General features: G+C 51.3%; 1 protein-coding gene across 3 annotated transcripts in view; it reads left to right on the forward strand.

The window, feature by feature from the left end:
• The window catches only part of DVL1 (dishevelled segment polarity protein 1), an 82985-nt gene that overhangs the window by 22015 nt on the left and 47424 nt on the right, over positions 1-13546 (forward strand). The window lies entirely within an intron of this gene.

Genomic DNA, 13546 nt, shown 5'->3' on the forward strand with positions numbered 1-13546 from the left:
GTTTCATGGTGTGGGTTGGCCGAGTCGGAGCTGTTCAGCGGCTCTTTGCTCAGTTTGTAACAAAAGCAGCAATAAAATCAAGCTTCCCAGCTTACCTGTCCCAGGGTTATCGTGTTGGTTGGCGTTGAGTCAATCACGAGTCTGACCTGTGGAAGACTGCTTCGACTTACGGATCGTGCTCAGCTGCTGTGTGTGATTTCCGTGCTTGCGAGTGTTGTGGTGTGAATTTGGGCTCCCCTCCTTAGTCTGAACTCACTATGGCAGGCAGCTTGTGCTTCTCTAATAGGATTTGGAAGAAGTCTTGTGGTCGTGCTTTGCATCCAGCGCTGGCTGTTAGGCTGTGTGGGTGCCTGTCCTCCAGGCTGGACAAATGAACCATTGAATCCAGAAGAGGCCGTGTGCACTTCCCCAGCAGGCTTCTTGGTGAAGCTTTTAAAATTAAGACCATAAAGGCAAGAGGGCCTTCTTGTTACGAACTGCAAAGGTGAATTTCCTGTGGGTGGGTATTCCGTGCGTTTTTATTTATTCTTTTTGTTCAGTTCCTGGTGAAATTCCGTGTTCATAGACTCGTCAGAGAGCTGCTCGTGGCTGCGGTGATTACCTGGCCCTGTGAAGCCCCCGTGTTCGTTGTCAGCCCTGCTCTGCCTCGTCCTACCTCCTGCTGGAAGAGGTGCAGTGAGCCTTTCATCTTGCGGTTCAGATGATAGTTTTCTCTGCAGAAGACTTATCTCATCCTGTATGGTGCCAGGCTAATGAGAGTCTCCTTTCCATTTCAGAGGGCTTTAAGTGCTGCTTAAATAAATAAATAACAATAAAAAAGGTAATTGGGCCCTGTGTTTCCCCCCTTTCTTCCACGCTAATTCTCCGAGCTTTATTTACTGGTGAATTAAGACAGAGGTTCTGGTGGATTCTGTGTTCGAACCTCCAAGGGCTCCTTTAGAAGTCAAAAGTACTTGGGCAGGCTCAGAGGGAAAGCCTTGCAGTTTGCTCGCTCTCCCTTCTGCATGTGGAGGAGGCTCAGTTCTCTCCCCACGATGCACAAAATCCGAGCACCTTCTATCTGCGCTGTTTTTCTGAACGTCTGAGGACGCTGAAACGACTCCTGAAGGTGGCCGGGGGAGGGGGGGGGGAAGGTTTTGGCTCATCCTGGTGAAAATCTTTGAGGAGCCATCACCACCCCATGAGGGCACGCACTGGATTTTGTGACAAGCCGCGGGTCTCTTTTCAGCGCCTAACCAGACCTGTAGGCCCAGCTCCGCTCTGAAGTTGGGCTGTGGGTGGAATTCGGAGCCGCAGAGCTCGGCCCCAGCCATCCAGTAGGGCAGGAGCCTGGCTCGCAGCGCTGCTGGCCCCGCAGGAGGCTGTATTTGTGCTTTCCCCACACCACCACCACCCTGTTCCTAAGGGGAGATGGGACTTTGAGGGGGTGAGGACACGGACGGCTTGGTCTGGTGATGTGGCTTCCAAAATGCTTTCTCCACAGAGACCATGCAGGCCCGGCGCTGAGTGGCCGAAATGGCTGAAGTGGCTGAAAGGGCCACCAAGTGGATTTTTGCGGATATCCCGTTCCTGAGTGTGCTGGAGGTGCTGGGACCCGCGCTGAGTTGATCCCGTGGTAGGCACACGGGTCGTGGGCTCCACCTTCCTGCCCGGGACCTGCCTAAAGCCTGCCTCTGACCTGTCAGGGCCGTGACGTACAGCTCGGGAAGCTGCAGCAGTGCAGACCAAGAGACCTGATTAAAATAAACTAAATGATTTTCACCACATCAGTGACCAGAATTATGCCATTTAATTAAAATATGTCTAGACAAATAACCCAGGGGGAGAGAGATGCTATCTGCACGAAGTGTTTGAGGTTTCTGCAGAGGGACCATACCCAACAAACCCATGACTAGCTGCTCTTCTCTCCCGAGTATCTGGAGCCTGGGAGTGCTGGAGCCTCGTGTGGATACCGTGGTTGTTCCTTGTGTAACCAGCTTGGCATTCGTTTCCTTGGGAGCAATTATTGTAAGCTGCCTGTAAGTAATATTTCTGTGCGGTATTGATGAGCACTTGTGGATATTTTTTTAACCCGGCTTTATTATTATAATGAGCTGCTTCCACGAGAGCACAAAAGGAGCATGTCACAGCTGAATAAGGATTGATTCTTATCTCGGCTGCTCTCGTGGATGTTTTGGGTTTCCTGCATTGTGCCGTGTGACAGCTGACACCTCTCTGTCACTGCTGTGTGGCACCTTGAGTGAAAATGAATTGAAAAGCTATAATAAGAGCTCTGGAGTTGCTAGCACATCCCGTGGTTACTCCGAACGGTAGGCATCGACTCTCTTTATTTGTCGCTGATCAGGAAGAAAGCTTTACTTTCTAAGGCTGTGTTTAACCTGTTTTTTTCTTGTTCTGAAGGGCTGGAAGTTGTTCTGACTTGAAAGGCAGGAGGACACGTTGCCAAGCTGCCGATTCCTCTGCTATCTTACTTTCAGAGGGTGATGTTTCTCCATGTAGTCAGTGGCCCCCTCTGAAACGATAACAACCGGTGTCACCTTTTTAAGGGCAACCATTGTGCTTGGTTTTTACCATGTGCTGGTGCCACTGGTGCCAGGGTGATTACAGAGGAAGGCACGTGAAAGGGAGCGCCGGGCTTGGTGTGTGCTGACGGCAGCGTTATCAGCGACAGCAACAGGATGGTGCTGAGACAGAAGTAACGTGTTTCTGTACATGTATGTATATATTTTTTCTCTTTAGGACAGGCAATAGATTCGTAAGGTTGCAAATATACCGTGGTGGTAAGGCCTTTGAACATGGACTGCTCGTGATGGTGCTGGGGTTGTCCCGTCTGCGTCTTTCAGCTGCAGAGGAGCAGTGGCTGTGCTGCTGGTCCCTCCTCTCCGTGGCTGCAACGTGACGTATGTAAATGTCAGCCTTTCTCCTGGAAATGCCCGGTCCCTGCAGAGTGTACAGGTTGCAGATTTGTTGTTAATCTTGCTGTGAAACAAGCTCTTAACTCGGGGCAGAAATAACTGCGGGGGCGCCTGGCCGTTGTGGAGTGCATGCAGCCACGCACGGATAAGAGACAGCTGCTGTCGGGGGGCTCGGGTTTTGCTGGTGATCAATATTTTGAATAACAATAACAGGCTGTTGCATGGAAGTCTTCTGGGATCCTGGGGAAGGGCTTTCACCACCACGGGCTGGTTATCGCCCTTTGACAGGCAATAGGTGGGACCAGCCCTGCGCTGGAGCTGGTGCGTGCTGTGAGGTTCTGCACTTCTGGCCCGAGGTCCAAGAGTAGTGGCTGCACAGTGATGCTTCCTGCATGCTGATGAATAAAAGTTACACTATCCCCAAACACTCTAGGGATGTTGTGAAGTCTGGGATATTCCCGGGGCTCCTTAATGGTTCCCAAGGTGCTTTGAAATGGATGGAAGCAAAGCTAGAAGGGGCAGTTTGCACTGAGAGGAGCCAGATTACCAAAATCTGTTTCCTTTGCGCAATAGTAAAGATTGTATTGGTAGTACAAGGCAGGTGGAGCGGCCGACGACCTTACACGCTGTACAGCCTCTTGCCGCTCATCAGCGGGGCTGAGAGCTGCTGATGAGGTGAAGGCATCACGAGCTGTGCCTTCCCCTCTCAGCTTCAGAGCCGGCTGGGAGAAGGACACTCGGGGCGCGTCTGAGAACCGCAGCATCTCGGCGGATTTGGATGCAGCTCCCGGCGTGCAAGGTCGCGACCTGCCTTCAGCCTGCAGAGGCTCAGATTTTCAACAGGCTGCATCCCCGCCTTGGCGTGGCGTGAGCGTCGGCCGTAAGCGCTATTTTGAGAGTTCTCTGCTCTGCAGTTTTGAAGATAATTGTACCCTGGGGAAAGCAAAATCCAAGCCAGCTGTTTCGGATGGGCACTCCACAACCAGCTCGCTGCTGGCGGTGGGCTGTCTTTAACAGTGTTTTTCCTAGGTTGTTTTCAAGAACTATTTCATTTTATAGGGGATTGTTAATAGTCTTTTATTGGTAACTGAGGCATTGGACTGGCACTTGGAAGTCTGGGGTCAGTACATAATTCTGCTGACCTGTCCCTTTGTATCGTGACTTTCTTGTCTTTATGGCAGAGCTGATGATGTGTGTCTGTCATTTGGGACGGTTGCAAGAAGAGATTCATTAACGCCAGTGAGGTGGTAATGTAGTCACAAAAATAATTGATTAAATAATGCGAAGGGCGAGAAGGAAAAGGGAAATCGTAGAGAAGACTGAAGGCTGTCAGGGTGGCTAAGCTGCTTTGCTTGTCGTGCACAGTTTGCTCAGTTCTCCCTCTGCAAAGGGTTTGGACCAGACGGTACTGCTGAGTGCAGGGCTGATCCGGCTGCTTGAGAAGAAGAATCGGTTCCCCAGCCTCAGGGCTTGCGTGCTGCAGGGAAGGTGGGAGATGAAGGGCAGCAACTGCTGATGGGGAGCGCTGCCTCGTTGCAGCACTGCTGCTTACAGCTCTTGGAAGTGTTTCCTTGTGACACAAGGAATAAATTGAAAACTCGGCCCCCAAAACATAATTTGAGGGCTGGACCAGCTTTATGTGTGCACGTATGTACAGTGTGGCTGCTTGGATGGCATCTGTCTCTTCCTGCAGGCTGTGATTCGCTTTTTGCCTGTTCTTGCAGCCACGCAGCCCTGCTACAGCCTGGGGATGCAGGAGAACCTCGGTCTCGTGAAGGTGGCGACTGGTGTGTTTTGTACTGCTTCTCGTTACGTTGTGTGCCTTCCGATCAGCCCTTCCGGTATGGAATGAGGGGTGAAAGACAGATTATGGAGTCACGTTTGATGAGGCTTAAAAGATGTTGCACTACATCACCTTCTATTTGCGATCTGCCAAAAGAGTTGGCTTAAGGACTCTGAGGTTGTTTTCTCCTTTTATTTATAAGCTTTTTGTGAAAACTGACTTACAATCCCCTCTGTCCAGTTTAAGGTTGTCACTGAGGTTTTGTGTTTTTTAAATAGGTGTCAACACACATTTTTCTTTATTATCTTCGAATATATCCATATATAGTTAATGTACTTGAAGGCTAACAGACGTGTTATTTTTTTTGCCATATATAAAGTGATGTTTTACAATGTGTAAGGGTGCTCAAAAACTAGTATGCCCCAACAGATTCTCAGCCCCAGATGTAACACAGCCCTGTGCAGCATCGTGTAGTGCTGAGGCAAAGCAGAGAGAGCTGGCACGTCCTTGTTGCATCCCTGTACGCTGGTTGGAAAGAGCGGCAGAGGGGACCGTGGATGGCCAGGTATTTTGAGACACAAAAGAGGCTGCAAAGCTAAAATTGGGAGAAAGAGATGGAAGCAGTTGGTGGGGAGTAGAGGGAGCAGTGCGAATAACGTGTGTTATTTCTGCCAGGTGACCTCGGGGGCATTTCTGGCTCAGGAAAATAAGCCGTGTTCCATCTAAGCCAGGCCTATACAACGGGCTGTCGTCTTCGCGGCCCCAAACGGAACCCGTGCAACGTGTCGTCGTCCCTCCCGTGGCTCTCTCCCGGTCTGGCACGGCCCGCAGAACGCAGGGAAGGGCTGAGCCGGAGTAACAGTGCCATCTCTTTTGTTCGGGGCGCTGCCACTCGCGCTCGCACATCCTTAACGCCGCCCGCTCCCTCGCCTTGCTGCTTTGTACCTAAGCAGTGGGAGCACCACCTCCGCTGGCTGCTGTGTGATGTTGTTTTCCGTTTCAAGCGGTGCTGTCAAAATCCCCATCTCGCCGAGCACCTTTTATTATTCACACCGCAAGAAGTTTTTGAAATAGGACGCGTGTTCCTGGATTCGTGATGCCCATTTAATATATTTTTTTTTTGCCTTTGCACGGTGAAATTAAAGCGGCTGGCTTCGTTCTTCTGCCTTGTGAGAGGTGCGCTGTGATTTGCACGTGTTTGCAGCATGTTGCTCGCTGTTCCTGCAGTGCTGTGGGGGATTATTTAAAAAAGAAGAGTTTTTTTTAAGGCTGAAGACAATGTAACATTTATGTGGAAGGCTGTACGAAAAACTTCTTGAAATGTGGATTAACTACGGCCCAGAACTTTGATGAAAAATACTCTGAAGAATGACCCGGTCCTGTGGGGAGATGTGGGAGCTGTAAGCAGCTTAGAGGAATTTTTTCCAAGCTGTGCTGATGGTTCGTGGCATGTTTTTGTGCGAGTGGCTTTCTGTGCCTCCGGATTTTTGTTTTCTTTTCTGTTGCGAGATCTGTAGGTGCAAGTCCCTCCGTGTTCGGGGGTAACTTGTGTCTGCTGGCTTAGCTAGTGATGGGGCGGAGGATGGCACCGTGCAATCAGGTGCTGAAATCAAAATGGATTCGTTTCTGTAGGTATCAGCCTCTAATAGCAGAAGTGCTTGTGTTTTAGTGGGACTTGAACACCCTGAGCACCTTCACCATGTGCTGCAGCACGACTTCTGTCCGCGTCCCTCCCTCCCTCTCAGTCTCCGGCTGCTTTTTTCTGGGTGATGCGCAGGGACCTGGCTTCGGGCAGGACTCTGGATTTCTCTAACCAGCCCGTGAGGCTTCCCACCACTCGATGATTTGTCTTAAATAGTCATCAAGGAACTTCTAAACGTGAAGGACCTTAATTTGGTTGTGGTAGGAGGGAACGCAGGAGGCCAAGTGGCCTCCTCGGGGTCCCACTGTGGGTCGGTGCCGGAGTGGAGCCTGCACAAATCTTTCTGCCCTTCAGGCCCAAAGCACCGCGATAAAGAGGGCAGCTTTGTGCTTGAAATGTGTCGGGTGAAGGGCAGATTCAGGCCGACTCCTAGATCACCCAGTAGTCCTTACTTCATTCAGTGGAGACTTTCCAAAGCATCTGTGTGAGGATGCAAGCTGATGAATAAATGATGCTTTGGAAGCTGCAGTTCTAGGCCCTGTTCCCTGACCTTGATTTCAATTCTGGTGCTGAGCTGTAAAAATCGGAAACCGAGCAGTTTCCCCGAGCTGGAAGTGAAGCCTTGTCATCTTCCTGGGCGTTCGGTACTTTCACAGCTGGCCTGCCCTGCTGGGAAGGGGGCTGCTCAGCCCGGGGAGTCACGCATCCCTGGATTTTGGGGGATGCTCATCAGAGAATGCTCTCCTGCGCCCTGCTGCTGGCCTGGCCTTGGTACGTTTCCTTACCCGTTATATGGTAGCATCCTCTCCCAGTCATGCTCTTTGCTAACGGCTGAATGCAGAGTCATGAGAGACTCATTTTTAATTTTGCCCCTGTTTTTGTAGCCCTGTTTCTGAGCTGGAGCAGTGCCCCAGAGGTACAGACATCCTTTGCAAAAAGACAAGTTTCTTTCTACAGCCACTGAATTTCGCCCTGCTGCGTGTGCAGTGAGTACATCTGCACCACGTATGTGTGACCCAGACCCTTGCAAGGGTTTTAAGCCTTAACCCTCATCCTCTTCTGACATGGAGACACCTTGAGCTGACAGGACAGCATTTGGTACAGGACCTAAGCGCCAAAGGGTCGCCAGAATCCTGCAGCTCTCCCGAGATATGATGGATCGTCCCTCCAGTTTCCCTGGAACTGATAAGAAGGAGCTTCGTGCATGGCAGAAGGACAGAAGGTTGGCCTCGAGCTGGGCAGGCAGCCACAGGACCACGAGAGCTGACTTAACCCTGGCTTCGTGCAGGAGGGACGGCGAGTGTTGTAGTGTTTGGAAGAGGGTTTTGTTCCACGGCTGGGTGTGTCGGTCGTGCTATAATTGTGAGTAGCGTGTTCGTCTTCATTTTTGACAGGTTTTGTGGGAGCTGGCATACAGAAGTGCACATGCGGGAGGCAAAGAGCTCTCAGTGCTGTTTGTGAGTAGCAACCCAAAAAGGAGAGTGCTGATCCCGCGCTGTGGTGTTGCCAGTGGCCTCAGCTGAAGTTTTAATTCTGCATTAAGGGTTCAAACTGAAATGTTAATCAGCTTGAGCGAGCCTCTATTTTTAGAGCTGCAGCCTTGGATTCCAGTTGAGTAGTTGCAGTTTCATGTGATCAGAAGGGTGAGAGGGGTTTTTTGGGCTTTTTTTTTCAGCACCAGACAAAGTGTGCACGTCAGCTGTCTGCTGCTGGGCCTGCTGTGTGCGTTCTGCACACAGCAGACAGTCCTTAAAGGAACTGCAGGCCTTTATTTATTTTCCTTAAGTTTTCTTAACAATCAAACCACGGTAGAAGCTGAGAGCTTCCAAAGGAAGAGTTGCTCTTGAGTGAGCTTAGGATCCAGGTGTGCCAAAGCAGTTAGCAGAATCCTACAAGTAGCTTCCCTTTGTACTGGAGCTTCCCTTAGTATTAACTGGTTGCAGATGTGGGCTTCTGATTACTTACAGTTTTACTAACTTGAACAGCTCCTTTGGAAAAATGCCGTTTCATACGTGGGATCAAGTTGCTTGGAGATACTCAGAAATGGAGTAGACATGGCCCTGGGCAACTGGACCTGCTTTGGGCAGGAGGTGGGACTAGCTGACCTCTGAATTTCTATTCCAGCCTACATGATTCTGTGATGCTATGAATCAAAACTAATGTCTGAATCATCTCTTAACTCTCCTTTGCGGTGGCTGGAGTCATCGAGCGTACATACGGAACAAATGGCTTAATTACTTCACCTGCTCTCCAAGGATCTCCCAGCGAGTCACGAAAAGAAGTGAACGAAGCTGCTCTCTTCCAGTCCTCATTTGGAGAAAAAGCAGGGAGCTAAAGTCACCCGGCCAATTCTGGAGCTTGTCTCCTGTCGGTGTGCATGATGCAAGCAAAACGCAAGTGGGCGCAACGCTGTCAGCCCCAGTGTTTAATACCCCGTTGTCTGAATGCTTGGGAAGCAGAGAATCATTGGAGGTTTGTGGGGTTTGGTTAGTGTGCTTACGGTGGAGTCAGCATTTGTTGTGAGGCAGCAAAGAGCTGGGCAGGGGGATGAGAGCAAGGTTAAGCCTGAGCAACCTTTGGTCCTAGGGCTAAAATCCTCTGACAAGGAAAAGGCAAGGGCAGGATCCTGGGAGGGTGACAGGGGTGTAAATGTGTCCCAGGGACAGGTGGGGGATCAGCAGGGGATTGAAAGTGGGTCTGGTAAAGGCACAGGCACCTATTTGTGCAGGGGAGGGTGGGAGCAGCCTCGGAGGATCCAGACACAATTCCAGGAAGCGAGAGGAAGGAGGGGCTGCTACCAGCCGTGATTGTTTCATTTAGTAATTAGTGCTTAAATCTCCTCTAAGACAAATAAAGCAGAGGATGTGAGCTGCTGAGAACTGCTCCCTCCTCCCCTTCCCCGCACATCCCCACCCTTTTTGTGCATTCCCTTTCTCGAGTGCAGGCTGTGTCCGTGTGGGATTTGACAGCGGGGAGCTCTCTGGTGGTGCAGAGCAGGTGCTCAGGGGCTCGGGAACCACAGAAGTGTAGGGGTTGGAAGGGACCTCCAGAGACCATCGGGTCCAAGCCCCCCCACCAAAGCAGGTTCCCTAGAGCAGGCTGCCCAGGGAGGTGTCCAGACGGGCCTTGGATATCTTCAGAGAAGGAGACCCCGCAACCTCCCTGGGCAGCCTGTCCCAGGGCTCCGTCACCCTCACCGTGAAGAAGTTCTTTCGCATGTTGGTGCGGAACTTCTGGGCTCCATTTTGTGGCCATTGCCCCTTGTCGTGGCCCCACAGACCACTGAAAAGAGGTTGGCCAAATCCCTCTGTCTCCCACACTTCAGGAATCGAGATATTGATAAGCGAAAGGGGCTGCCCCTTTAGGGTCGATAATAATTTATAAAACAGTGCTATTTGAAATGCGTGGCTGCTGCCACATTTGATGTTCTTGGCACTGCCCGTTGCTCCCCAGAGCAAGCTGGGAATTACAGCCTGTCGTTCTCTTGCCTCATAGCCCGGGGCTATATTTAGGAATTCAAGTTGCAACAGATCTGAAGTTGTTCCCCTCCGCTGCAGCAGAAGGCTTTGCCGGGGCAGAGTGCGTCCTGCTGGAAGTGGGGGCTGCTGTTCCTTCAGGAACCGCTCCGTGCAATCTTGTAGGGATATCCTGACTGCCACTGGATGGGTCAGACTTAAAAAGCCCCCCAGGCCTTTCCCCTGGAGAGAACCCCACAACCACTGTGTTCTCGGTCCGTGACTTTTGCTGTTTCTTGAGCTTGATGCAAAACTTCTGCATGAGGTTCCTGGGATGCAGCAAGTGGCATCTCCTGATTTCTTTAAAAAAAGGAGATGCTGTCATTCAAAACACGTGGCTATCAAGATAAAATCATTGCAGCATCTTCATTCTCTCATCCCGGTGTTGGATCTTTGCTGGGTGCTCTCCCCAGGACTCTGAAACACAGAAGGGAACGTCTGAGCTCAAGGCAGGGCGTTGGGGCTGGAGATCTGTGCAGTGGTGGAGTCCTCTGTCTGCATGCGGAGCTTGCAGCTCCAGAATTACAGGTCTGAGAGCTTCGGTGCATTCCCAGAGGTTTTTAAAGCCCTGGATATCTGCTGGTTTCAGTGAAGTTACTCTTAATTGCCTCTTCAGAGTCTAGGTATAAATGAGTAAAAAATAACACTGACATTTGTGATCTGTTCCCTGTTGCCAAAAGGTGAAGGCAGGGCAGATGCGTTAGGGGTTAAATGATTTTTTCCCAGTAATAGGACCAGGGTGAAGCCTGATACTGACCTGCGAGCCATGAACACTGCAAATACACGTGGAGAGAGACGAGAACATTCTTTCCTACTTAAAAAGAAAAAAAAAAAAGGTGAAAATACACGGATTGCGGTGGTGTTGTTTATCCCTAATTTTCCAGAAGTAAGCTGAAAAGAAGCCGTCCGTTTGCTCTCCTCTCTCCTCCCTCCTATTTGTTTTTTTTTTTTTTCCTTTCTGCTAACACGACACCGTTCCATGCGCAGTCGGTTGCTTTGTGGCTGTTGCGGTTTTTTTACACAGCAACAAGAAAGACAAAAACATAAATAAAGGAAAATGTGGTTACGGAACCACAGCTTTTTACTGAGCTTGCCTAGGTTTCAGGTTGGCTTTTCTCAAGCGGAGAGATGTCAAAACCAAGATGTCCCTGCACCCCTGGGCAGGGACTCGAGGGCAGAGGTCTGTTTCTGCTACCAGTCTGCTGTCCGGCTCCATGTGAGCTCATCTCCTCGGCTTTTCTGCTCCGAAAACTTGTCCAAAAGCTCCCCTGGTAGCTGGAGCCCGCAGGTAAATGGGAGGTTTGGGGTGTTCCAGGCAGCAGGACAGCCTCACACCTGGAGCACGCCTGCTCTTTTTAGGTGAGTGACTTTCCGAGCCACTTCTCCCCAGCATGGGGATTCATAAATCTCCTGGGTTTCAGCCCTCCTTGGGCCGTCGCTTGCAGGACGAGAAGAATCCCCACGTGTCCTGCTCGAAGGCAGGCAGCAGCAGCGGCGTCTGAGATGTTCGCACAGGGCTTCAGGCTTCGGTACTTGCTGCGGGGGGTGTGCGGATTCCTGTGGGGGGTCCTGGGGCTGGGCTTAGAGCTTGCTCCGATTTGAGAAAATTGAGAAGATTGAGAAAAAGGCTTTAGAAAAGGCTTGTCCTTCAGGGCTGCTTTCGAGGCAGAAGTGATATTGGACTGGATGGGAGGAGGGATGGGAACGGAGCCCTGTGTGACGGTGACTCTGTGCCGATATTACGAAGGGTGATGTCTGTGCCCTGGGGAAGCCAAACGGGGAGCTGACAGCCCCGCGACTCATCTCTTTCTCCCTGCCAGCTACCAAAGTGTTGTAACCAGCACCGTGGACCATTCCTGGCCTGCCTCGTGGGCCGGCATCGACACAAGGGAGTGAAGCGGCCGTGGCACCGACCCGGAGCTGAGTCACCCTGCGCAGCTGGCCCCGAGCTCCCGTCTCGGTTTCTCAGCTGTGAGGCAAACGCGAAACGAAACGGCTGGGCTGTGACAATGAAGCAGCCCAGCTGTTTTACCGAGTTCCGGTGTCAGAACTTCCGAATTAGCTGCGTTCAGGAGTTCGGATTTGAAATGCAATAATAAAACACGCGTCGAAAGCAGCAGGCTGGTTCCTGAAACGGTGACGCTCTTAAAATCTCCCCTTCTCGTGGTCTCTGCAGAAGCCTCCAGCAGTGTCTGCTTTTTCTCTAAACACAAAAACCACTTTCTGAGGACTCCTGGCCTTGTATAATTGAGGGAGGTTTGTTAAGGAAGCTGATGCAAACGCGGGGTTTTCTTAATCTTAATCTCTGCATCTTGAAGTGGGACCTCTCCAGCCTGAAGCAGCAGTCGGAAAAACCACGGCTTGAGGAGCCCTGCTGAGAGCTGACGTTTGTGATTGTTTCAGAGGCAGAAGCTGGCTCTGGGGGGCTTGCTGTGAAGGCAGCAGCTAAACACTGCCCGTAGCACCGAGGGTTTGAACCTGCTCTTTTCATCTGGCTGCTTCCAAAGGGTCTCCGTGCCCTGGACGGGATTTGGAGCCTGTGTAGCCTCGTGCAGGAGAGCTGTGGGCTCCCTTGGCCTCCAGCAAGATAGAGATCTCGCAGGCTGGAAACCTGATTGCTTCCTGAGAGGATGAGCGAGCAGTGAATTGCTGGAAGAATTCAGAATATCTCGGTGTGGCTGTAAATAGACCGTGTGGTTCTGCCTGGCTGAGGGACTGGAGGCGAGGTTGTTAAACGTGGGCCGTGCTGGTTACGGCGCTGGTTTGGAGAACAGGAGCATCCGACGTAGCTTCAACTGCTGAAGTGGAAGCTCGGAATTAAGTGGAATAAGATGGGAACGTCCCTGTTCCCTTGGTAGTTGGGTCATCTGTACCTGGTGGGTCAGCCCCGGCCGTGACCAACCTCAGACTGTGGAACAAACGCCAGTCCTGAGACAGTGACCACAGCAAGCGTCTTCAGAGGTGAAACCTTTACGAAAAACCCAGTGCTAGCAAGACAAATCGCTGATTTTATTGCCCTTAATTATAGGGGGTTGAGTTCTGGATTTAGGTTTCATAAGGACTAATCTGGGCTTGACCCAGTTTGGCTGATACTACTTTTTTTTGGTATTCTTATGACTTTGTATTCTTACGGCTCACGCAGCTGCTTCTCTGTGCCCCACATTTTTGGGTGGGCTGGAGAGGGGATGTCGGCAGCCACAGAGCTCATCACGTAACCCTTTTGGCTGGCATTTGTCAAACGTTTGCTTCTGTTTCTGTGAAGTTTTGTTGTTCCACTTGAGGGAAGCCTTCGGCAGAAGACAGTTGAATGCTGTGACTGAGGCCGCTCTAAGGAGCCAACCTGGAACCTACCCCGTAGCAGCTGAATTAACGCTCCTAGTGCCTCGTTAGCGACTGTGGGCACCGTCTGTGGTGCACAGAGATACTGACATCACGTCTGTTTGAAGAGGAGTGGGTAGCAGAGGGAGCTCAGTGTTCGACTGTGCCCATGGCAGGAGCCAGCTCAACATTTGGGGCTGTTTGGGAGCAGGAGCAAGAGGGGCGCACAAGGGTGGGAAGAGAGCTCGAGTTAACAAAGGTGCCTGAGACATTTGTGGCCGAGATGCTGCTCTGCTGGCCAGGAGATGAGGCTTCAGCTTGACCACAACGCCTTCAGTTCCTCGGGGCTGCGGTTTGGCTCCGGAGCCGCTCG

This window comes from Cygnus olor, chromosome 21, assembly GCF_009769625.2.
Source record: "Cygnus olor isolate bCygOlo1 chromosome 21, bCygOlo1.pri.v2, whole genome shotgun sequence".
Classification (NCBI taxonomy): Eukaryota; Metazoa; Chordata; class Aves; order Anseriformes; family Anatidae; genus Cygnus; species Cygnus olor.